Source organism: Elaeis guineensis, chromosome 15 (assembly GCF_000442705.2).
Source record: "Elaeis guineensis isolate ETL-2024a chromosome 15, EG11, whole genome shotgun sequence".
NCBI classification, from domain to species: domain Eukaryota; kingdom Viridiplantae; phylum Streptophyta; class Magnoliopsida; order Arecales; family Arecaceae; genus Elaeis; species Elaeis guineensis.
Window position 1 is genome coordinate 30959982 of NC_026007.2, and position 24647 is coordinate 30984628.

The 24647-nt window shown below is 39.5% G+C and overlaps 1 protein-coding gene and 1 pseudogene across 4 annotated transcripts in view; one reads left to right on the top strand and one right to left on the bottom strand.

The window, feature by feature from the left end:
• The window catches only part of LOC105034861 (protein DETOXIFICATION 42), a 61149-nt gene that overhangs the window by 22077 nt on the left and 14425 nt on the right, over nucleotides 1–24647 (top strand). The gene's annotated exons all lie outside the window — the stretch shown is intronic.
• On the bottom strand, nucleotides 5966–7965 carry LOC140854056 (uncharacterized; annotated as a pseudogene).

A 24647-nucleotide genomic window follows, 5' to 3' on the forward strand; every position in this document is an offset into this window, starting at 1 on the left:
TCTAAGGTGGTGACATGGTGTTCCAACATTAGATGACTATACTGTACATGAAAAGAGATCAGGGTTAAATCCGTTAAGATGATTCCATAACTCCTGCCTTATGTGTAGTTTACTTATAGGAATTGAACATTTTCCTAGTCACGAGCATCAAAGCCTTGGACATCCATGACAAAATGCTACATTATATCATGATGGACATATGTGACCATGACCATGCCGTGATGTGAAATAAACCTAACTAGAAAGGGGAAAAAGAGAGGGAGGAAGAAAACCCAGGATGCTTCAATGAAAACACAAATTTCAGAGAAATGAAGTAGAAATGGAAAGTTGTAGGATATAAAGTTTCACATGGAACATCAAGAAATCTAAATAAAACTAGAGCGCTTTGCCTGGCAAAACACAGCATCTAGCATAATACTCAGGGGTCATGATTTGATCCCTTTGTGGTCAGATATAGAGTGGAAGAGGTGTGTCCAGCACCTTCCCAAAGAAATAATAGGTAACAGTAGAGGAAAAAAAGAAAAAACAGGTGAAAAGTTGCCTGCAGGCATTGTTTACTGATAGCAATGTAGATGTTCCAATAAGCTTATAGCTGCATTGGTTCCATGATCCAGATTTGTGGATGACTTCTGCTGGTTGATTTACATCAAATCACCTTGGTTTGAGGTTGCCAGAAATGGCCATATGGCAAGAACGGTTAGATTTCTCAATGATCAACTGATGCTCTTTAGTAGGAAAATAGGCAATGCCATCTTAGCTCTAAATATTACCTTAAATGGTGGAGAATGACTACAGATAATTCAGCCGTGCATCGTAATCTTTGTAATTATAAGAAGCTTTAGGAGCATGGACTCGAGCTCTGATGGTATGAAACAACTGGAGTAAGGTCCAATGGTTCCGAATTGAAAGAGACACAATGTGATGGCTAAAATCACACTTGATTGGTTGGTAGTTCTGAGTATGTATTGAATATGAATTACATGTACAAGGGTGATTATAGGAGAAAAATAAGGAGAAAATTGCATCATCAATTCAATGTCAAAATTTGAATTTGAGTAGAGAGAGTAGGAGAAAAGTAAAAAGATTACAACAATACTTTGAATTCGAAAATTGAATTTGAATGCAGAGAATTTAAGGTATTTTATTATCCCCCCTCAAGTTGAGCATTCAGTTGAATGTGAATCTTGGATTGTAAAAGCTGAACGTGGTTGAAGTAAAGACCTTTGGTGAAGATATTAGCGGCTTGATCTACAGAAGAGGTGAATTTGACAACTAAAAGCTTATGACTTACCAGTTGTTGGACTTAGTGATGGTTGATCTCGATATGCTTATTTCTTGCATGGAAAACTAATTGAAGGAAAGAGAGATGGAAGACATGTTGTCACACCAGATTAAAAGAACAAACTAGAGAGGAATGTGCAATTCACGCAAGAGAGAACATAACTATTGTAGTTTAGCAACAGTTTGGGCAAGGCATCAATACTCTACTTCAATAGATGATCTAGCAATTGTTGTTTGCTTTGAAGCTCTCCAAGAAATAGGGTTAGGTCTGAGAAAAATGCAAAAATCATTTGCAGAGTGTCTATCAATAGAGCTGCTAGGCCAAGTTGCAACTGAGTGAACAACAAGATCTCATGATCGTGGTCATAGCTGAAGCCCACAAGTGATGGTGCCTTTGGGAAATATTAGTATGCATTTGACTACTGCCACCATTGGATGTTGTGAAAATTGATAGTCTTACTTGACTAACAAAGCAATATCTGACCATGTTAAGGTTATATTTGTAGGGCTCAAACAATACTCCAATAAAATGAAGTATCATCAAAAGGTGGGCTATCGATGTGGCCCAGCTTTTCGATAGAGCAAAACTTGAACATGGTTTGCATCCAAGCATATTGATGCATTGTAGTAAGTCTAAGATGTATTTGCATTAATGTGGGAAAATTCCGTTACTCCACCGATCTGCTTGGATACGAAGAAAGTGTGACAATGAGCCTATATCCTTTATCTTAAATGAATTAGCAAGTTCAATGATGAGATTGCGAATGTCAGTGAGAATGATATTACCAATGTAATGAAGATATAATTTAATGCTGTCATGATGATATCTAAATAGTGAAGGATTTGATTGTGAAACAATGAACCCTAACTCCACAAGTTTGAGCCAAACTTTTCATACCAAGCATGAGGAGCTTGTTGGAAGTTAGTAAATTGATTTGCGCATCTGATAGACATGAATGGATTTTGATGGATTAATATAACCAAGTGCTTAAGACATAAATACCGTTTCTTGAGGGTCACATGTAAAAAGGCATACTCTACACCAAGTTGATGGAGTGGCCAATTATGAGTCAAATCTATTATGAGAATAGTTCAATAGAACTAAATGTCTCCATAAAATTAACTATAGGTTGTTGGTGAAAACCTTTGGCAACCAAACAAGCTTTGTATTTGTCAATGGATCCATCGAGGTTGCATTTAATTTGAAACACACTTGCAACTGACAACATTCATATAGAGCTGAAAAGGGATGAGTCCAAGTTTGCTGATTTTTAAGAGGGGTAAATTCGAGACATATGAAGCATCTCCACCTCCAAACATTTTGAGGCTTGTGTATAACATGTTGGTTCAATAGGATAGGACTGATAAGGGCAGTTGGGAGAAGGTGGCAGGATGGTATAATATTTTGTGCTTGGAGATATCTGATTGAGATTGGGTGGTAATGGGATGGGTGCATTGTGGTGGGTGGGTTGGTTGGTTGGTATGGAGTTGGGGGGGGGGGGGAGTTTGGTTAGGTTGGTGGTGGTGGTAGAGGAGATTCGGGGAAGACAAGGTAAGAGGTGGTCTAATGTTGAGGTTGTAGGATGGGTTCAATTGGGGTGCTTGTGTTGTCATATGGTGTAATAGTTGAATTGGATGTTGTTGCCATAAAAGAATTTTGAGATTGACATGCTGTACCTATACAGTAATTTGAGAATGTACAATTATTAGTAGTCTAAATAGTATTGAGAAGAGTGGGGAGTTGAGGTAACCACGTAGAAATGGTGTCAAGAGTAGAATTGGGATTCTGAGAAGCTGATTGAAGTGGTGATATGGTTGAAAAAGGGAAGACATGTTCATCAAATGTGACATGACGTGATATATATATTCTCTTTCACTAAATCAAGGCATGTATACCTTTTGTGAATAGTGCTATACCTTAAGAAACAGCATTTAGTGGATTAAAATTCTAGTTTATTGGACTTGTATGCCCAGGAAAATATAGACAATGGAAAGCTTGTAAATGGGAATAGTCAAGAGATTTTTGAAATAGTTTCTCATATGGCGACGTTTGAGATGAGAAACAATAGGCATTCGATTTATTAAATATACTGCAGTAGAAAATGCTTCTAATCAGCATTTTGGAGGAAGAGATTCATGAAAAAGAAGTGTAATTCCGGTTTCAACAATGTGGCATTTTTTTTCTTTCGATGACAACATTTTATTTTGGAGTATTGGGGTAAGAAAATTGGTGCATTATGCCATGTGAATACAAAAAATGTTTAAGAGTGTTGCTTTTGAATTCACTGCCCCCACCAGAGTGGAAGATTTTGATTTGGTATTAAACAAATTTTCAATTTGTGCTTTAAAAGAGTCAAAAATATCAAAGAAATTAGATTTGTAACACATGAGAAACAACCATGAATAACGCGGAAAGTCATCAACAAATAACATATAATAAGAAACTTTTGAGCATGAAAGAGTAAGGGAAGGTTCCCAAATATCATAATATATTATTTTTAGAGAACACTAGGAAGCCGAAATAGATAATAAAAATAGCAATTTTCTACTTTTCCTAATTGGCAAGATGAACATATAGTTTGTTTTGCTTTATTTGAAATTGAAAGAGGGAAAATAGAGGATTAGATATCATGAGATGGATGATGGAGACGATAATGCCAGAGATCAATGGAGATACGATGGCTCACATTGGCTCAAGGTTCGCTGTACCGGTATCGGTCGCCGTGCCGGTGCCAGACCAGTACGGTATCCGTACCGTACCGTACCGACATATGGTATGCTCGGGCATACCGGTCTGGTACCGGTACACAATTTTTTTCGATTTTTAATTTTTTTTTGATTTTTAAAGTTAATAATTGATAAATACAACCTCAATATGGCATTATATTACATATTATTGACATATTTGGGTTCAATTTGGAGTTAGGTTGCGGTACAAAGACTCTTGATCCAAAATTTCAAACATATATTTATTTACATTATATTACAACTATGTCATCTTAAAATTAAAGAAAAAATATATAAAATACGCATTAAAATGTATCTAAATATTTAAGTACAAAGCCAAATAACTGATATACGAACCTTAAGATGTACTCTGCATTTAATTTCTTGTCGAGTGTCTGTGACGCTCGTAGATATCTGGATCATCAACATAGTCTGAAGGGACATCAGTCCAACCCTCTAGCCAAGCTGCACCGTACTCTCGAATATTCATCATCCCATAAGGCTTCCTCTCTGGATTGTAAGACATCTCAGACCTCTCGCTAAAATTCTGACTCTGAGAAGTATTTTCGAAATGATGGTACGGTTGTGGAGGAGCCCATCCAAATATGCCAGTAGCAAAATCTGATCCTGGAGCTACTCCAGGCTGCATAGGATAGTAACCACTAGAAGATGATGCCTCGGATGCACCATATGCATATGGATCATAAGGTGGCTGTGGATAATAGGATCCATAATGCGAAGATGATCCAGATACATCCATGGATCCTACTCCACGTGCAAGATCGTCCGCAGCTGCATCATGTGCTGGACGACCTCTAGGAGTCCGTCGTCTATATGAAATCGGCTCCCCACGATCTCTACCGACTCGTCCACCATGATCCCTATCCTGTGTGACATGCATAAATTGAGACTCACCGGTGAATCGAATATCATCCTGTGGCTGTCTCATAAATGGTCTTCTGTCCTCCAGTTCCTTCCTGATCATCAGATCCATGGCTACTACTACCAGTATCATCATCACTCTCCCTGGTGTCCGTATCTGAACCAGATCGCTCCTGTACTCTCGAGAGTGGTGCACGTGCAACTGTCTTTTCCTTTCCCCCCTTGTGCCCCTCTGTGACTGAGTTTCCTGTGATTGGGAGGATGGATGCCTTCTTGCTGGCTGCCAGGAGGAACGTCTATACATCTCTCGCTCGAATCTCTGGAAAGATGTATCGGATAGTGAGTCATGTGATGAATGAGTCCCTTGTGTCCCCTCAGACTGTGGCTGATCAGTTGGAACCCTATGTGGAATATTTTTTTCTGTCCATTGTCCTGGATCCACCCTGATCTCCCTTGCCACCACATTGGCTGGTCGTGGAGGAGATCCTGGCTCATCAAGCTCTGGCTCCTGCTGCTGACCTGCAAGCCATCCGATGATCGGATCGTCATCCTCGTCGGCATAATCATCCAGCGTCGGATCAGTGTACTTCAACTGAACTTCCTCCTGAATATATTTTAGCCTCAACCTCAGATTGTAGTGAACATATACAAGATCGTCGAGGCATTTTTGTGTCAAACGATTTCTCTGTTTGCTGTAGATAAGGGCGAAAGTGGACCAATTATGCTCACAGCCACTAGCAGAGACTGTCTGAGAAAGAATATGGACAGCCATATATCTCAAATTTTTTGCTGACGTTCCAAAATGAATCCATCATTCAGCTACAAAAGTAAAATTATATATCAAATTTGATGATATTATTAAGCAAAATTACATATCAATCTACATTGCTCATTATTGATATGTAATTTACTTAGATTCATCTGCTTTTTGCTTACGACAGCTGATGGGACTCCAAAACTGTCTGATCCCTCTCTAAACTGTTTCGTCTCTAAACTGTTTCGTCTGAAATAAAATATATTTATTATTTATAAATATATCAGATCGAATTCAGTTGAATAATTACATCTATTTTAAACTAGCATACCTCTTGCAGACACAACGACGTGATTTCTGGATCGGGCACCATCTTATATATGACATTGCGAAGAGCAGCAAGAAGCTCGCTATCCATATCTATCCCCAGAATAGTATACTGAAATCTCGGATTCAAGTAATAAGCTGCAGATAAATTTCAAGACTGATTAAGCACAATTTTATTTTCATACTTCGAAAAAATATTTTAGAACATTCTTGAATCCAAACTTACCAGCTAGATGCAAATCTCTGCCCATCTGATAGCCCCAACGGCGCTCAATAATGTTAATGAATTCTTGAGCATGCATGGGATCATTCTCACTGATCTGTTTCTTTATCCTCTCCATCATGTAATATAGGAAGCCCATCTGGGGGTATCTCTCGCTGTCCACGGCGCGAAGCACCTCATATAAAGGCTTGATAGCCTTCACTATCTTCTCAGCCCGCTGCCAAAATGATTGACTCGTCACTAAGTTCTCCATATGACTTCCATCAGTGCCGGTCCTCGCATATCTGCTCTCCTGTCATTCGGCACTGACAAACATCTGACGTAGGGCTGTTTTCTTCTGAAGAAGACTATTAAGTGCTATGTAGTTGGTAGTAAACCGTGTGATACCTGATCGTAAGATCTTTCCCCCAGTATACGTACGCATCAATGAAAGAACCCATGTGTGGTTGTAGATGAATCTAGTAATGGTCTGGGCAATCTCCACTACCTGCTGCACCCTGCGAATCTTTCCGATATCCATCAATATAAGATTAATGTAATGTGCAGCACATGGGGTCCAGTATATCTGCGGTCGCTGCTCCATCAGCAACTCTCTGGCAGCCTTATATTGTGGTCCGTTATCTGTGATGACCTGCACGACATGCTGCTCACCCACTGAATCAATCACCTCCTCCATCAGACCAAAGATATATGTGGCATCATGCATCTTATCTGAAGCATCGATTGATTTGTAAAAAAATATTTTTCCATCACAGTATGTCAAAAAATTAATGATGCTCCGCCTAGTAGGACCTATCCAACCATCACACATCACTGTCAGACCGTATGTAGGCCATTTATTTTTGTAAGAAGCAATCTATCTCTGCAGATCCTCTTTATTGTTGTCAAGAAGCTGACCATAGATGTCCTTAGGTCCTGGAGGATCTACACCCTGGCCGGCAGCCTCTATGGCTGAAATAGCAGATCGGTAGTAAGGATTGGCTGCTGCATTTGCTGGAATATGGCTGAAATGAAACCATGATCCAATAGCTTGCCACATATCCTTCTTCTTATCTTTTTTTAGTATACTGTCAATTATCTGCTGCTTTGAATCCTTGCTGGGCAAAGCATGTGGATCCAAATCCTGAATGCTGGCTCCTGCTGGAATATCTCTGGAGGACCTCCTCCTACTGCCAAAAGCTCCCAACAAAGAAGACATGCTGCGTCTGCTCCCTCTACCACCAGGCTCTCTGACTGAGGTAGTCCTCCTGAATTCGAATTCTCCCCTACCAGTTGCTGATCCAGATCCTGATTCGTAGCATGATGGTCCGAATCGGTCTCTGTATCGGGCCATTTTCTCCTGCTGGTACTGATCCGCCAAGCTCGCATGAATGGCAGCCTCAATCTGTGCCTCCTCATCATCTGGAGTAGAAGCCTCCTCTGACTCTCTAGAGTGATAAGAAGGTGGCTCTACAGCTCGACGGTCTACTTCGATCTTTTTCTGCTTTGCCCTTTCCTTCGCTGCTTTCGAATCAGCAAAGTGCTTTTTCATCAATTGTCGGACCTCTTGCGGACATTTCCGACACATCGACACATCAGGATAACCACCAGCTAGATGCTGCTTCAACCTAGTCACTCCTCCCTTGAACTCTGTGTTGCACCATTTGCATCTCCAATGATGCCGAGCCGAGAGCATCTCGTCATGATCCCAACCGATGTTATGCTCTTGATCTTTCTTCTTACTCATTTCTGCAGATATAACAAAATACTAATTATTTCGAATTACCTGTAATATAACACTAATTACATATATTTTTTATTTGATAATATTTTTTACTATTTAAATATTTACAAAAAAAAATTAAAAAAAATCTCAAGTTAGATTCAAATATTTCAATTGTTTTGAATCATTCTAAACATTATTCTCAATTTCAAAACTAACACTGATTTTTTATTTTTTATTTTTTTTAATAATTTTTATATAAATAAATATATACTATAAAATAGTTGATTAATTAAAGTAAACGAACTTCATGCTCTAAATTTTTTTCTTATAAATATATGCAAGTATAACAAAACACGATAGTTTAACGATAATTAAAATAATTATATATAATTTTAAAATAATTTTAATAATTATTTTAAAATTTATAAATTTAAAATAAATATGTTATATGCTTCAAATAATATTTTTAAATTAACTAAAATATAACACTATTTTTATATATTTTTTATTTTATAATTAAATTTTTAAATTTAAATAATTAAAAAAATATTTTTTTAATTTCAAATATTTGAAAAAAAATTTGAAATTAGATTTAAGTAGTTTGAATCATTCTAAACATGATTCCCAAACTCTGATTTTTTTTTCTAAAATTTAATTTTTTTTAATTTTTAAATAAATAAATATTTAAAAATATTTAAAAAATATATAATTAACGAAAATTAACAATTTTGGTGTCATCATGTAGATCTTCCAAAGATCTATCACATATAATTAAATCATCCCAAAATCATAAGATTTTGGCATGATTTTTTCTTATTTTCATTCCTTCTCATTTTTATCCTATTTTTAACAACAAAAATTAAAAAAAAAATATTTACTAAGAAAATAACACATTATCTTACCTCCGGCCAAAGATCAGCCTCTCCTCGAACCACTCCTGCAATTTGACGGAATTTTTTTCTTTTTTTCTAATTTTTCGGAGGTCTCAACGGTTTCGTTGAGATCTTCGGACCCTCGGGAGTTCTCTGAGACATCTCAGAGAACTCCAAAGTAGGTAAGGGTTCTTTTATGCATGTGATCTCCGACCCCCCTCCCCCTAGTCACTTTTGGCACATGGAGTGTCGGTACGGTTCGGTTCACGCCGAACCGAACCGAACCGGACCATACCGTCTGATTTTGGACGGTATGGAAGCGAACCGGACCGAACCGCTCGGTTCGGTACCGGTTCGGGGTGTTTCTCGAAAAAAAGGTCCGAACCGGACCGTTTGAGCACCGGTCTGGCTCGATACGCACCGTATCGGGCGGTTCGGCCTGGTACGGCGAATCCTGCATCGGCTGCTAGTGAGTGATCATGTGCACCTTTTGCAAGGAAATAGAAAGGGTAAAGTCCTTTCTCGATCATCTCGTGGTACAATGTCACTCCCGAATCCTTGTCCTTGACAACAAAGCCAAATTCATCAAAAAATAAATAGCAATAATTATCGTGAGAGAAATGATTTACAGATGAGAGATTTGTAGAGGCTTGAGGACAATGAAGAATATTGGACAGGTGAATTTTAGTTATAATTGAAATTGAAAAGGATTGATTATTGAAAATAATTGTTACTGATTAGTCGTAAATCAATTTCAGAGAGATAGACAAATCTTGTTCGTTACCAACTTGAACACTATCAAAGCCCACTTGAACACTGTCTGAACCACTATATTTTGATGAGATATATAACTCGTTGAGATCGTCGGTGATGTGGTGAGTAGCACTAGTGTCAGAAACTCAGAATACCATGTCTTGTTATCGGTAAGGGAGCAGTCGCCATAGTTGGAACTTGCAGGTTTCTCTGGAGGATGATGACTTTGATATGCATAGTTCATGTGATATTAGCACTTAATAGCAATATGTCCAACCTTATTACAGATTTGACAAATTGAGTGAGTAAACTATGAAGAGTGACTATGCGAGAAACGAGAAGGCTCATTAGGAGAGGGGAGGATGCCATCCCTTGAAAGATGATTGGGATGTTAGCCATTGTTATGATGTTGATTATTCCCATGGTGAGTAGGACTGACCTGGATTGTTTTAGCAGGCCTTGAGGCAATAAATGTAGTAGCAGATTGCATGGAGGACTCTTCCATGAGACTAATTTCCTCACTGATTAGTAAAGTATAGACTTCTTTAAGAGGAGGATAGGTGTGAGCATGAACTCGAATTGAAGAAGCAAATGAGCGATAAGATGAAGTCCATCTAGGATGCAGATGAGCAAATCATCATCACTTACTAGTGACTCACATAGCTAGCTTGTCAATAAAAACTTTGAATTGCTAGAGATAATCTTGCATAGAGTGTGATGGCTTGGTCCATTGGACTAGCCCATTAGAAATTGGCCCAAAACCCCACCCAAAAGAAAGAAAAAAAAAATGATGAAGACTCCCGCTAGGAGTCTTCTTCCATGCAAATTCATCGGAGAGGAAGCCGATTTTGGAGAGGATTCGGCCTCCCCTCCATTCTATAAGTTCCTCCTCCCCCTCCAAAGGATTCCACGGCATGCATCGGCCCTCCCCCTCTCTTCTTCCTCTCTTTTTTTCCTATTTTACAGATTTTCCTAAACTCGTGCCCATCGGAAATTGGAGTTGGAGACGCCACCAAAGTCGAGGTAAAAGGCCCTCCCTTCTCTCTCTCTTTCCCTTCTTTCCATGCCTTTGGCACCATCGCCAGCCACCGATCTTGCCGGAAAACTACGAAGAGAGAATCCCCTATTTTTTTTTACATTTGTTTTGCTTTTTCTAGCCATTGGCGTCATTGTTCCTTGATGCCGAACACTAGACTGAGAAGTCCGTCCTCCCCACGACCCTCCATGATGAAGTCTTGGCAGTCGATGAGCAGCCAATGACTGAAAATCCTAGAAAGGGGAATCGAATCCCCTGTTTTTCATGTTTTTCATGGTTTTCTTGACTGACCGGTCACCGCTGCCAGCTATCCTTGCTCCATCGTCGTCAGTTGTTAGCTGCCGCTGCTCGTCGTCGATCCTCTGGTGACTAGCAACCAACTTGCTTCCTCCCCTATTCGGCCAAGAAAAGGAAGAAGAAAAGAAAAGAGAAAAAAGTAAAGGTAAGAAAAGAGAGAAAAGTTCTCTCTTATCTCTCTCTCTCTCCTTATCTCTTTAGGATTTTTCTCCCTCTACTCCCTCTTTCTCTCTTTTTTTATCTGATCTATGAACCTCAGTATAAATAGGAGATGAAAACAAGATCCGAAATCACTTTGATATCTATGCAGCTTGTCGAACTGATTATCTCGGCCATGTCTAGTATCTTTGAAATCCACTATTGATTAACCTTTTTGGTTGATCTTGATCTCGATCCAATCTGTACTTTTTATTTTCTTGATCGAGTCGCTTAGATCTGACCCTCGGCTAGGAGGCCATGAATTACACTGGTGTCCGGATAACCTATTGGACCGACCATCTCTCTATAGTCTTCTTTTCTTATGATTGAATTTATTGAATAGAAATTAATTATATTTTTAATATGTTAAATAGGTTTAATAAATTTGTTTAGCGAAGTTTGAAGGGGTAGGATGAAAGAGGTAAGTAATTCCGATATTTTTTATTTATTTTTAAATTATCGATTATTTTATCATAAAAAAATTATGTTGTATTTTCATAAAATAAAATAGTAATTTTATAAATATTTTAATATGAATGACTTGCTTATGAAATATGAACTCCATATTTATGACATTTATGTTTTATTATGAAAGGAACTATTTCACGATTGATTTGTTGTCAAAAATTATTTTTGGACCATGAGCTCTATAAAATTATATAGCATCTTATTTATGTATGATTTAAGAAAATATGATTCGATGAAATATGATTTAAGAATGCTTATTTTAAGAAATATGATAAAAGGCTCTCAGATAGCTATACATGATGCTGCCGGTGGGTAATAGTAGTTGGCTTACAATCCTGCTAGTGGATAATAGTAGTTGGTATATGACCTTACCAGCAGATAATAGTAGTTGGTACACGACCCTGTCAATGGATAATAGTAGTTGATATTTTGATGATTATGATCTTATCATAGGTATAAAGTGATCTTAGCATTTAGTCTAAGAAAATTATTAAGAATTATGATATGACAAAATGATAGATGACTTGTGATTTTGTCTGTATAGTTAACATGATTTATGAATTTGTTTATGTTATGCATTGGAAACTATGTTTATGAAAATTACATGATTTATGCATATGCAAGAGCATAATTGATTTATGATATATTGTTATTATATAGATTTTATTTTGCAATGATAATCATCTTCTTTAAATGATTTATTGATGTATGTATAAACTTATTCTTGATTCGTGTTAGATAGTGTAAGGTTTACTTACTACTGAGCTAGTGTAGCTTATTTCTTTTTTTGTCCAGATGAATAAGATTAGGAATGAAGGATGATCCAGGCTTGAGGGTCTACGTTAGCGAGCTTGGAGATTTTGTGGCTAAATCTTAGCTTATTGGATAATAATGGACTTGTAGTCAACTATTGATGAATTTGGAGATATTGGTTTGATATTTGATTTTAGATTTAGTCGTTCTGAACTAATTTTGATTTAATTATATGATGAATGATAGAATTGAATCATTTATTATATTTTATTTATGAAGATTTTAGCTGATTATGATTGTTAGTCTTCATATTATCAAGGGTAGTACCCCTTGGTAGCATGGCCATGTTATGTCCCAGATTCGGGGCATGACATAGAGGATGATCCATTCTTAATGTGATTAGGCTGCCGTTTCATAGTCATGATATGAGAAGGAGCAAGGGAAGCAAACGAGAAAGGGCATCCCAAGCTTGCTTAGTTGAGGTGACTCCAACTATGTAAGGGTTGCTTCTGATAGTGTAGCATTGATCCAAGAAAGAAGCATCTGATAGTGTAGCATCTGATTAATTTGGGGAAGGTGGTGTAAATGAGCCATCAATGAAGGACGTAAGCTTATGTCCCTATAAAATTGGTTCAAAGAGAGACTTCTAAAGGATATAGGTGCTGCCATCTAGCTTGTTTGGTATTATATTTGGGATATTGGAGATGATAAGGGATGTAATAGGAGAGGATTTGAGTTCGGATGAAAAATGTGATATTGCTGATATTGTTGGGATGGAAATCTTTGATATGAGAGAAGGGCTAGGTTTAGTGTTGGAATTGGGCTCGGTCCGAAATAATTCAGGCCGGGTTTGGGCCTCAATATAGAGCCTGTTTGTTTTTCCGACCAAGCACATGCATACCTTTGGCCCAGTCTAGGTGCGGCCTGAGCTCGAGCCCGAATTTAGCTCGATTAGTAGCCTGAATATCTGGTCGGAGCCCAATTCCATACTCAAATTGGTTTAGCCCAAATCCTTGATTTGAGATAGCCCGAGCCTAATCAATTAATTAGTTAGTGTTAGCTAATTAGTTTAATCAATTAGCCCTAATCAACCCCTAACCCTATTGTTCTGTGTTCTTGACATTCTTTGAGTATTCGTGACATTCGTGACTTTGTCTACTCGAACTCCAACTTGAAGAGCCCTAGCCCTTAGCCCATCTTCCATCCGCATCCCCTTCACTTGCTGCGAGCTAGAGCCCCACTCCTCCCCCACCTATGGGGACCCTTGGCCACCTCAACCCCAGTTACATCACCCCGGAGAATCTCAGCACCAAGATCGATGTCTTCAGCTTTGGCATCCTCCACTTCAAGATCCTGAGCGGCCGCAAGGCCACGAACATTGCCCACTCCCCACTGTCTGTCGTCGGGTGGGTGCTTCCCCTTCTAAAGAAAGGGATCTTGGTGCCTTTACGACCCAAGAACCTCATGGCTAGGCGACATCTTGCGACGCTCGTTGGTGAACGAGGATCGGCGAGTGGCTGGGGTCGGTGGTGCGTGACACCGTGCGGTGGCAGGGGGAGTGGAGCTTCGAGGGGAGACGGAGCACTGTTGCGGTGGTGCCCCGAAACAGCGTGCTCCTTCAGACGCTCTTCTTCGCCAATTGGGAGAAGGTGGAGGCCGCCATCGTCGAGCTACTCGTCGGCCTCAACTATGTTTGGAGGTTTGAGAGGGAGATGGCCGCTCGGCGATGCTAAAGCACATGGATTCCAACGAAAACAAGTGCGTGGGCAAAGGGAGGTAGAGGAGCCGGAGGTTAGGGCTTGGCCTCCTTTTTTTCTCTCTATTTTTTTTTGGATTAGGCTTTTTTTTCTTTTTTAGGGAGGGATTGGGTTGGTCCAATTGGGTTCGCATTGGGCCTGAAGGAAAAACCACCTTTTTCCTTTGTAGGATCTTCCAGATTTCATCAAATCTGGAGTGAAATAATTTTAAAAAAAATTTATCCTATATTTATTTCAGATCTAAGTCTCTAGATCTAATCTTCATATCTGATATTAAGTCTAAAATAAATCTAAAAGGGATGAGGAAACAAGTAATACCTCAAGAGTAATCTGATTACCCTGTAGATGATCTCAACACAGTCCGAGGTTCTGATGTAGCCACGCAAGCGCCTGGCCTATACCGGTATCCACTTGGGCAGGATCTGGAATGTCTTCTCCTCGCGAATCTACGCTCCAAAAATCAGATTTCTATCTGATTTGGAAGCGCTTCAGAACTCCTTCTGAAGTTGGAGCAGCAGCCTGTCGAAAATGCCCTGCACCCTTCCTGTTCTAGGCGTCACCACGCCTTGGATCTTTGCCAGATGGACGTCCAACTCCTTGGACGTGAAGAGGGGAGGGAGGAGAGCAGGGAGGACGTGGAGAAGAGGAGAGGATTCTCGTTTTGGCTGGGTATTGAGCAGAAACTTCCAAACCCTAGGCGCAGACAGGGATTTTATAGACCTTGTATGCTGCGCAGTGCCACATCATTCGACCAATCAGAAAATTTTAATAAATTCTGAAAAAATTCTGATTGGTGGAGTGATGTCATCTGATCACATTAGATAAGAACCCCCACCCTCTCTCCTATGTTGGTGCCAACTTTGGATAAGCACAAGCAAGGTGGCGCCAAAGAGTCCATGTTTATCAGGACTCTTTCATTCTTATCCATTTGGGGCGCCCACTTTAATCCAATTGGGCTCACACCATAATCTGATTATGGCACCCAATTTGATGTGATTTAGGCATGTGGACACTCCACAAAAATCCTCCAATGAGCTCTCTTCAGTTTAAGACTTATATGTCAACATTTGACAAATGTCCTAAAATGAAATTGGCAGGTGACAGGAATTAGCAAGTGCTTGTCTTAAATTCATCTCATGAATTAAGATAAGCCTTTTCTAAATTGGACAAGCTTCATTTAGACTGAGAGAAACCTTCCCAAGGTTCTCTACATGAGTCAAATCATATTTGGCTCAGTAGAGACAGAAAAGATTACACGAGTAGAAAGTTAGGCTCAATCGTGTGCTAGCACGATTTTCTTGAACCTAACTGGATCTTATCCAAATCAATTGGGTTAGCCCAATTGATGACATCCAGACCCTAACCCTTGTTAGTGTGATCCAGTTAGGTTCAATTCTGTATGGTAATGAGACATGTCGTGATCTCATCATCGACATCATCGAAACTCTTTTTGATGGATCAGAACTCTTCTGATTCAGACAATTAGAATGATCGATCATCAATATCATTCTAATTGCTCCCAAAATCCACCAGTGACACCTAGCAGTATATGGTGGCAACCCATTAAAACTGAAGACGAACTTCTCGGTGCAGCTATCTGTATAATTGAGTTCCTCTATCTTGAGTCCCGACTGAATTAGGGTTAAGGTGAACTCGTCAAACCCAACATCAGTCACATTAATTAATCGATCGATCCGAGTCCAATGTGAAACTCCAATAGAACTCTTTTTCCATTATTTCACTCTGCCATGGCCATGGGCTTAAGGACTCGATCTTTCGATCATCATAGGACTACTACTCTCATCTATCGAGGTTGATAGATCTCATCTTGGTGCGACCTAGTTCCTACAATGAATATGCTACAGCCAACAATACACCTCAGGGTTCCGAATGGCTAGGAGATCGAGTTATGGTGTAGTCAAACTATAACACACTCAAGGTGAACTGTCGATGCACCTCAGATCAAAGAACTAGACACACAACTGCAGCATCGAGCTAATCATCGATGAAAAGGTAGACTTATGACTGCTCGAGGTGGTCACGCTCAGTACTCTCGTTCTCAACGAATAGCTGTACTCTCGCTCCAGTGTCTCCACACCGTAGATTTAAGACACATCTACCCTAAGAAAGCGATCGTACACTAATCTTCCGGATCGATCACCATTCTCGTGATGATCCTATGGTCAGGAGCTGTTTATGAGTTATGTAAATTCATATCTTAAATTTTCAACTCTTAAAAATATTAATTAACATTCCTACTAACTCAAAGGATGTATCACAGACATAATGTACACAATGTGATAGAAGAATAACCCATTTATTGATTTATAGTCAAAATTATAAATTTGTCCTTAGATTTGTACAGGAATGTGTCAGCCAATCTGGCATCTAGGGCACACATCTAACAAACTCCCACTTGACCTATGCCAGTTGGCTACATATCTAAGTCCCATCTTCTCAAGCTGGGCTTCGATCTTTTGCTGGCCCAATGGTTTAGTCAGTGGGTCTGCCACATTGTCTGTGGAGTCGACTCTCTTGATCTCGACATAACCCTTTTCGAGGTAATCACGGATCAGATGGAATCGCCGCTCGATGTGCTTGGACTTTTGGTGAGATCTTGGCTCCTTAGCTAGGGCTATGGCGCCATTATTGTCGCAGTAAAGAGGTATGGCATCCGATGACATCACTCCAAGCTCTGCGGCAAACTTCTTGTACTAGAATACCTCCTTCGCAACTTTCGATGCAGCAATGTACTCTGCCTCCATGGTGGAATCAGCAATCACCGTCTGTTTGGAACTCTTCCAGCTAACTGCACTACCATTGCAAATGAACAGACTCCCAGATGTCGACTTTCGATCATCTATATCAGACATAAAGTCTGAGTATGTATATCCCTGAATTTGGAGTTCTCCATTTCCAAAGATTAGAAACATATCCTTAGTCCTTCTCAAGTACTTAAGGATACATTTCACAGAAGTCCAGTGCTTTTCACCTGGATTCGACTGATATCTGCTTGTGATACTCACAGCATGGGCTATATCAGGTCGTGTACGTAGCATGGCATATATGAAGCTTCCTATTGCCGAAGTATAAGGGATCTTGCTCATGCGTTCAATCTCCTCAGATGTGCTAGGACACATCTTCTTGGAGAGATGAATGCCATGTCTAAAAGGTACTAAACCTCTTTTGGAGTTTTCCATGCTAAACCTTTTTAGCACCTCCTCTATGTACATCTTCTGTGAAAGTCCGAGCATCCTATTTGGTCTATCTCTATAGACCTTAATACCCAGTATAAAGGATGCCTCTCCTAGATCTTTCATAGAGAACTCCTTAGACAACCATATTTTGACTGAGGTCAACATGGGAATGTCATTCCCAATTAGGAGGATGTCATCTACGTACAATACGAGGAAGACAACTGTGCTCCCACTGATCTTTTTGAACACACATGGTTCCTCTTCGTTCTTGATGAAACCAAACGTTTTGATCACATCATTGAAACGAGTATTCCAGCTCCGAGATGCTTGCTTAAGTCCATAAATGGATCTTTGCAGCTTGCAGATCCTGTGATCATCATCACTGGATGTGAAACTAAGCGGCTGTTCTATATAGATATCTTCCTCAAGATATCCATTTAAGAATGTCGTTTTCACATCCATCTGCCATATTTCATAATCGAAATAGGCTGCAACAGTAAGCAATGTGCGGATGGATTTTAGCATGGCTACGGGCGAGAAGGTATCCTGATAGTCAATGCCTTCGCGCTGACTATAACCTTTCGCTACGAGCCTAGCCTTGAATGTCTCCACATTCCCATCTGCACCTATCTTTCTCTTGAAGATTCATTTACACCCAATAGGTACAATACCTTCAGGTGGATCTACCAAGGTCCAGACTTGGTTTGAGTGTATCGAGTCAATTTCTGATTTCATTGCCTCTAACCATTTCTCGGAGTCGATATCTGATATCGTTTCGTCATAGGTCTTGGGATCATCACCATGAATCCCATTTTTCGTGAGGAACATTTTCTCTACATCCTCTTGTATGGTACCTAAGTACCTTTCAGGAGGACGGGAAACCCTAGTCGATCTATGAGGTAGAAGAGGTTGTGTTAGGACTGATTCTGATTGATTTGGTTCCTCAGGTTTTTTAGCTTGTTGCTCTTGGGAGACATTCTCCTTGAGCTTAATTATTCTTCCGATGCCACCATCTTGAATAAATTGTTTTTCAAGAAAAATAGCATTTCGACTCACAATCACATTGTGGTCTTCCAGAATATAAAAATAGTATCCTAATGACTCTTTAGGATATCCTATGAATCGAGCTCTAAAAGACCTAAACTCTAACTTGTCCGTTGCTGTCTCTTGACATGAGCCGGACAACTTCAAATTCTGAGATGATTCAGACTTGGCTTCTTACCATGCCATATCTCATACGGTGTGGTAGGAACGGTTTTAGAGGGAATCCTATTCAATACATAAATTGCTGTCATGAGACAATGTCCCCAAAGAAATTCAGGGAGGTCCGTGAAGCTCATCATGGAATGGACCATATCTAATAGGGTCCGGTTTCTCCATTCTGAAACTTCGTTGAGTTGAGACGTTCCAGGTGGAGTCCATTGAGAGACTATACCATTGTCTTTAAAATAGTCTAGGAACTCTCGACTAAGGTATTTACCTTCTCGATCTGATCGAAGAACCTTAATGGGCTTTCCTGTTTGTTTTTCTACTTCATGTCTGAATTCTTTCAATCTTTCAAAGGCTTCAGACTTGTGTTTCATTAGAAACACATATTCGTACCTGGACATATCATCAGTAAAAGTAATGAAGTAGACGTAGTTGCCTCTAGCCGGCACATCAAATGGGCCGCACACATTCGTATGTACTAGGACAAGTAGGTCTGTGGCCCTTTCCCCATGTCCCACAAAAGGAAGCTTGGTCATTTTGCCTTGAAGGCATGATTCACAAATTGAATATGACTCGGAAGCCAATGGACTCAACAATCCAGATTTCTCCAATTTGTTAACTCTGTCTTCCGCTATATGACCTAACCTTAGGTGCCACAGATACCTATTATTTAGACTATCTCTAGGCCTTTTAATTCCTATGGCGTTCACATTTTGCTCAATATTAAATACAGATACATCAACATGTAACTGATAAAGACCGTTAATGACAAAACTATTTGCAACTTTATTATTTTCATAAAAAATATTACAATGGTCCTTATGAAAGCTAATCACATAGCCTTCTGGTGCTAAACATGAAACAGAAATCAAATTCCTGCTTGCTGCAGGCACATAATAACAGTCTCTTAAAACTAAATCTAATCCTAACGGTAATCGCAGAGGGTAGGTTCCTACGGCCACAGCAGCGCGTAGGATCATCTCCCCATTTCTCAGCCTCCTGCTCTCCTCAAGACCCTGCATAGAAGTGCACAAATGAGCACTAGAACCAGAGTCAAGCACTCAACTGGATGCAGAAGAAACCGTAAGATTAGATTCTAAAATGAGCATACCTCCAGAAGGACTATCCTTCTTGTTCTTCAAGGTGGCCAGGTACTGAGGACAGTTCTGCTTCCAATGGCCGTCTGATTGGCAGTGGAAATATTTTTCCTTATCAGCTGCCTTCTTCTTCGGTTGTCTTCTTCTTCTTGCCATCCACCTTCTGCTTCTTTGCAGACTTCTTTTTCTTTTCAAAAGACTTTCTCTTAGAAGAAATCCGCTCCACAGTAAGAAATGAGCCTTTTGAACCCTTCATAGAAAGCTCAGCCGTAACCAACATGTTCATTAACTCGGTCAAGGTATACTGCATCTTATGCATATGGAAGTTCATGATGAACTGACCATATGCATCGGATAAGGACTGAAGGATTATATCAATCTGAAAATCTTTGTCTAAGATGATACCGAGCTTCTCAAGCTCCTCAAGATCCTTGATCATTATCAAACAATGATCTTGGACTGACTGCCCATCATACATTTTAGCCTTAAAAAGTTTTTGACAGACTTGATACTTGGCCGCGCGATTCTGTTCACCAAACAACTCTTGCAGGTGAGCCAAATGTTCTCATGCTGGCGCTGCAAGTCATTAGACATTGCACTCAACATGTAGTACCTTGTTTTGTTATCATCATCCATCCACTTTTTCAGAGACGCTCTCTGTTCAGCAGTCGGACGTGCTGGTATGACAGGTGGGTCCTGATCCAAGATATGAGTCAATTTTTCGGAATCCAGAATAATTATGTAGTTCCTCAACCAGTCCTTGAAATTGGGTTCAATCAATCTATGGGTGTCTAGTATTTTGGTCAGGGGGTTTGAGGCAGACATGTTTTTTGTAGAGAGTCAAAAGTTTCTAGTTAGATTTTGTAATCAAACTTAACCAATTTGTTTAGGGGTTTCATTTTTAAACAAATTAGGCTCCTACTATTTTCTCAGATCCCTACACTCCCTAGGTAGAGATGTGAAAATTTTCGTGATCAGTGATTTCTAGTGGGTGGTGCGGTCTCACCGACTGGCTCATCACCTCACCTAACAGTTATTGGTGATGGGTCAACCAATGAGTGGACAACTCTTGTCCAATGATTCTCCAATCATGGTGCACCCAAAATTTGATCTCTAATTCATGAAGCTCACCGTATCCGGAATATTGCTCCAATCCTTAGTTAAGCCAAACCCACCATTTGCACGAACTAAATTCTTGATTGGGTTCCTCACCGTATCTGGAATATTGAGCCCAACCCATCCTCTAATTCGTAGCATCTAATGCCTAATGGACATGGTTGCATCTTTCCGATGCAACTGAGCCACTGTAACCAACCGAGAACAATCAACCCCGAGAAGGGCCCGCACATCCACAATGGTGGAAGACCTAGACTTAATATTTTCTTAGGGAGATTTGATTTAGGTCTTATTAAACTTGACTTGACATAGTCATAACAATTATGACTAACCTAGTGGCATGGATTAGCTTGAATTGTTAGCCACCTCTAATCAGAACTGAGTCGACATATATGGCCAGGTAAGTGAGACCGGTGGGAGGGATATGCCATTAACTCGACAAGAACACGTTCGAGTTGAGTAGCTCTCAATTAAAAACCAGTCGGTCGCATCTGCCCAACTTACCTTAGACATCAAATTGTCGAACCAGAACTAATTGGGTTAGCCTACAATCTAGGCTCTAACCTCTGAGCCAAATTAGGTCTTAACTTGATCGAGTCACATCTAAATGTGATTTGACCTTGATCCAGACTTAATCCTATTAGGCTGGTCAATTATTAGCTTTCATGATCCCACCTAACCAACTCTTGATTCAGTTTGATCAACCGCTAGACCTAATTAAGCTACCCAAGCCTGAACCCAATTTTATGAAAATATCTTAGATCTGAAATTTTTAATTGTAGACCAAATTGATTTCATAAACTTAATTCATTAATTAAGTTTGGGTTCATAAACAAAACATGTAAAATAAATCCTAGGGTTTCAGGATCTAGGGTTTTGCAGAAAAGTAAGTTTTAATTTCTGATTAAGGATGAACGCGCGGCACCCCTACACGTCATATGAACACCCCATTGAATGGGAAGAGAGGGTCTTAAAACCCTACTTCGTTCTTATAACCGAACGGTCATGAGGAACACTTTAATCAGAAATATAAATTGAACTACAAAACTAGTTAGATCTAAATTTACATATCTCATATACAATTTAAGATCTAACTAATACATGCTTTGCATACATCTCATGTATCAAAAATCGATCTAATTAACATGCTTTCAGATCTGATACATCATATGTAATATCTGAAAAATAGAATTTAAATTGAACTATTCAAAATAAAAATTATTCTAGATAAGTTACTAAAACAATTCTACAACTAGTCTAGGCATGCAACAGATCAATTTTATGGAATAATTAAAATTTTATTTTCTATTTATGATTTGATTATAATATTTATAACATCAGAAAAATAGAGAATAAATTTGATCTAATTCATATTTTAATCACATTAAAACATAAAACTTAAGACTGTTTATGGATTCAACTAATCCTAGTCTAGTCATGCATCTCATGCATGTTAGATCTTCTTAGATTTAATTTTAAATATTTTGATTTCAGATCTTATCACATCTGATGTGACATCTGAAATTTTTTAAATATCAGATAAATAAATATAAAAATCAGATCTAAATTAGATCTGAAGTAGAGTCAAAAATCTGGCTCTGATACCAGTTGAAGGAAAAATCACCTTTTTTCTTTGTAGGATCTTCCAGATTTCATCAAATCTGGGATGGAATAATTTAAAAAAAAAATTATTCTACATTTATTTCAGATCTAAGTCTCTAGATCTAATCTTCATATCTGATATTAAGTCTAAAATAAATTTAAAAGGGATGAGGAAACAAGTAATACCTCAAGAGTAATCTGATTACCCTGTAGATGATCTCAGCGCAGTCCGAGGTTCTGATGTAGCCACGCAAGCGCTTGGCCTCTACCGGTATCCACTCGGGCAGGATCTGGAACGTCTTCTCCTCGCGAATCTACGCTCCAAAAATCAGATATCTATCTGATTTGGAAGTGCTTCAGAACTCCTGAAGTTGGAGCAGCAGCATGTCGAAGATGTCCTACAGCCTTTCTGTTCCAAGCATCACCATGCCTTGGACCTTTGCCAGATGGACGTCCAACTCCTTGGACGTGAAGAGGGGAGGGAGGAGAGCAGGGAGGACATGGAGAAGAGGAGAGGATTCTCGTTTTGGCTAGGTATTGAGCAGAAACTTTCAAACCCTAGGCACAGACAGGGATTTTATAGACCCTGTATGCTGTGCAGTGCTACATCATTCGACCAATCAGAAAATTCCAATAAATTCTGAAAAAATTCTGATTGGTGGAGTGATATCATCTGATCACATCAGATAAGAACCCCCACCCTCTCTCCTATGTTGGCGCCAACTTTGGATAAGCACAAGCAAGGTGGTGCCAAAGAGTTCATGTTTATCAGGACTCTTTCATTCTTATCCATTTGGGGCACCCACTTTAATCCAATTGGGCTTACGCCATAATCTGATTATGGCACCCAATTTGATGTGGTTTAGGCATGTGGATACTCCACAAAAATCCTCCAATGAACTCTCTTCAGTTTAAGACCCATATGTCAACATTTGACAGATGTCCTATAATGAAATTGGTAGGTGATAGGAATTAGCAGGTGCTTGTCTTAAATTCATCTCATGAATTAAGACAAGCCTTTTCTGAACTGGACAAGCTTCATTTAAACTGAGAGAAATCTTTCCAAAGTTCTCTGGATGAGTCAAATCACATTTGGCTCAGTAGAGACAGAAAAGATTACACGAGGAGAAAGTTAGGCTCAATCGTGTGCTAGCATGATTTTTTTGAACCTAATTGGATCTTATCCAAATCAATTGGGTTAGCCCAATTGATGACATCCAGACCCTAACCCTTGTTAGTGTGATCCAGTTAGGTTCAATTCTGTATGGTAATGAGACATGTCGTGATCTCATTATCGACATCATCGAAACTCCTTTTGATGGATCAGAATTCTTCTGATTCAGACAATTAGAATGATCGATCATCAATATCATTCTAATTGCTCCCAAAATCCACCAGTGACACCTAGCAGTATGTGGTGGCAATTCATCAGAACTGAAGACGAACCTCTCGGTGTAGCTACCTGTGTGATTGAGTTCCTCTATCTTGAGTCCCGACTGAATTATGGTTAAGGTGAACTCGTCAAACCCAACATCAGTCACATGAATCAATCGATCGATCCGAGTCCAATGTGAAACCTCAATGTTAAATTTTTTTTCCATTATTTCACTCTGCCATGGCCATGGACTTAAGGACTCGATCTTTCGATCATCATAGGACTACTCTTATCTACCGAAGTTGATAGATCCCATCTTGGTGCGACCTAGTTCCTACAATGAATATGCTACAGCCAACATACACCTCAAGGTTCCGAATGGCTAGGAGACCGAGTTATGGTGTAGTCAAACTATAACACACTCAAGGTGAACTGTCGATGCAGCTCAGGTTAAAGAACTAGACACACAACTGCAGCATCGCGCTAGTCATCGACGAGAAGGTAGACTTCCTTATGACTGCTCGAGGTGGTCACGCTCAGTACTCTCGTTCTCAACGAATACCTGTACTCTCGCTCCGGTGTCTCCATATCGTAGATTCAAGACACATCTATCCTGAGGAAGCGATCGTACACCAACCTTCCGGATCGATCACCATCCTCGTGATGATCCTATGGTCAGGAGCTGTTTATGAGTTATGTAAATTCATGCCTTAAATTTTTAACTCTTGAAAATATGAATTGACGTTCCTACTAACTCAAAAGATGTATCACAAACACAATGTACACAATGTGATAGAAGAATAACCCATTTATTGATTTATAGTCAAAATTACAAATTTACCCTTAGATTTGTACAGGAATGTATCAGCTAATCTGGCATCTAGGGCACACATCTAACAGGGCCCGGGCTTGGGCTTGGATAGGGCTTGGGCCTGAGTTTTTCAAAAAATTTTGGACCAAAGTTCGGCCCGAAGCTCCAAAAAAAATTTCAAACTGGGCTTGGATAGGGGTGTGGCCT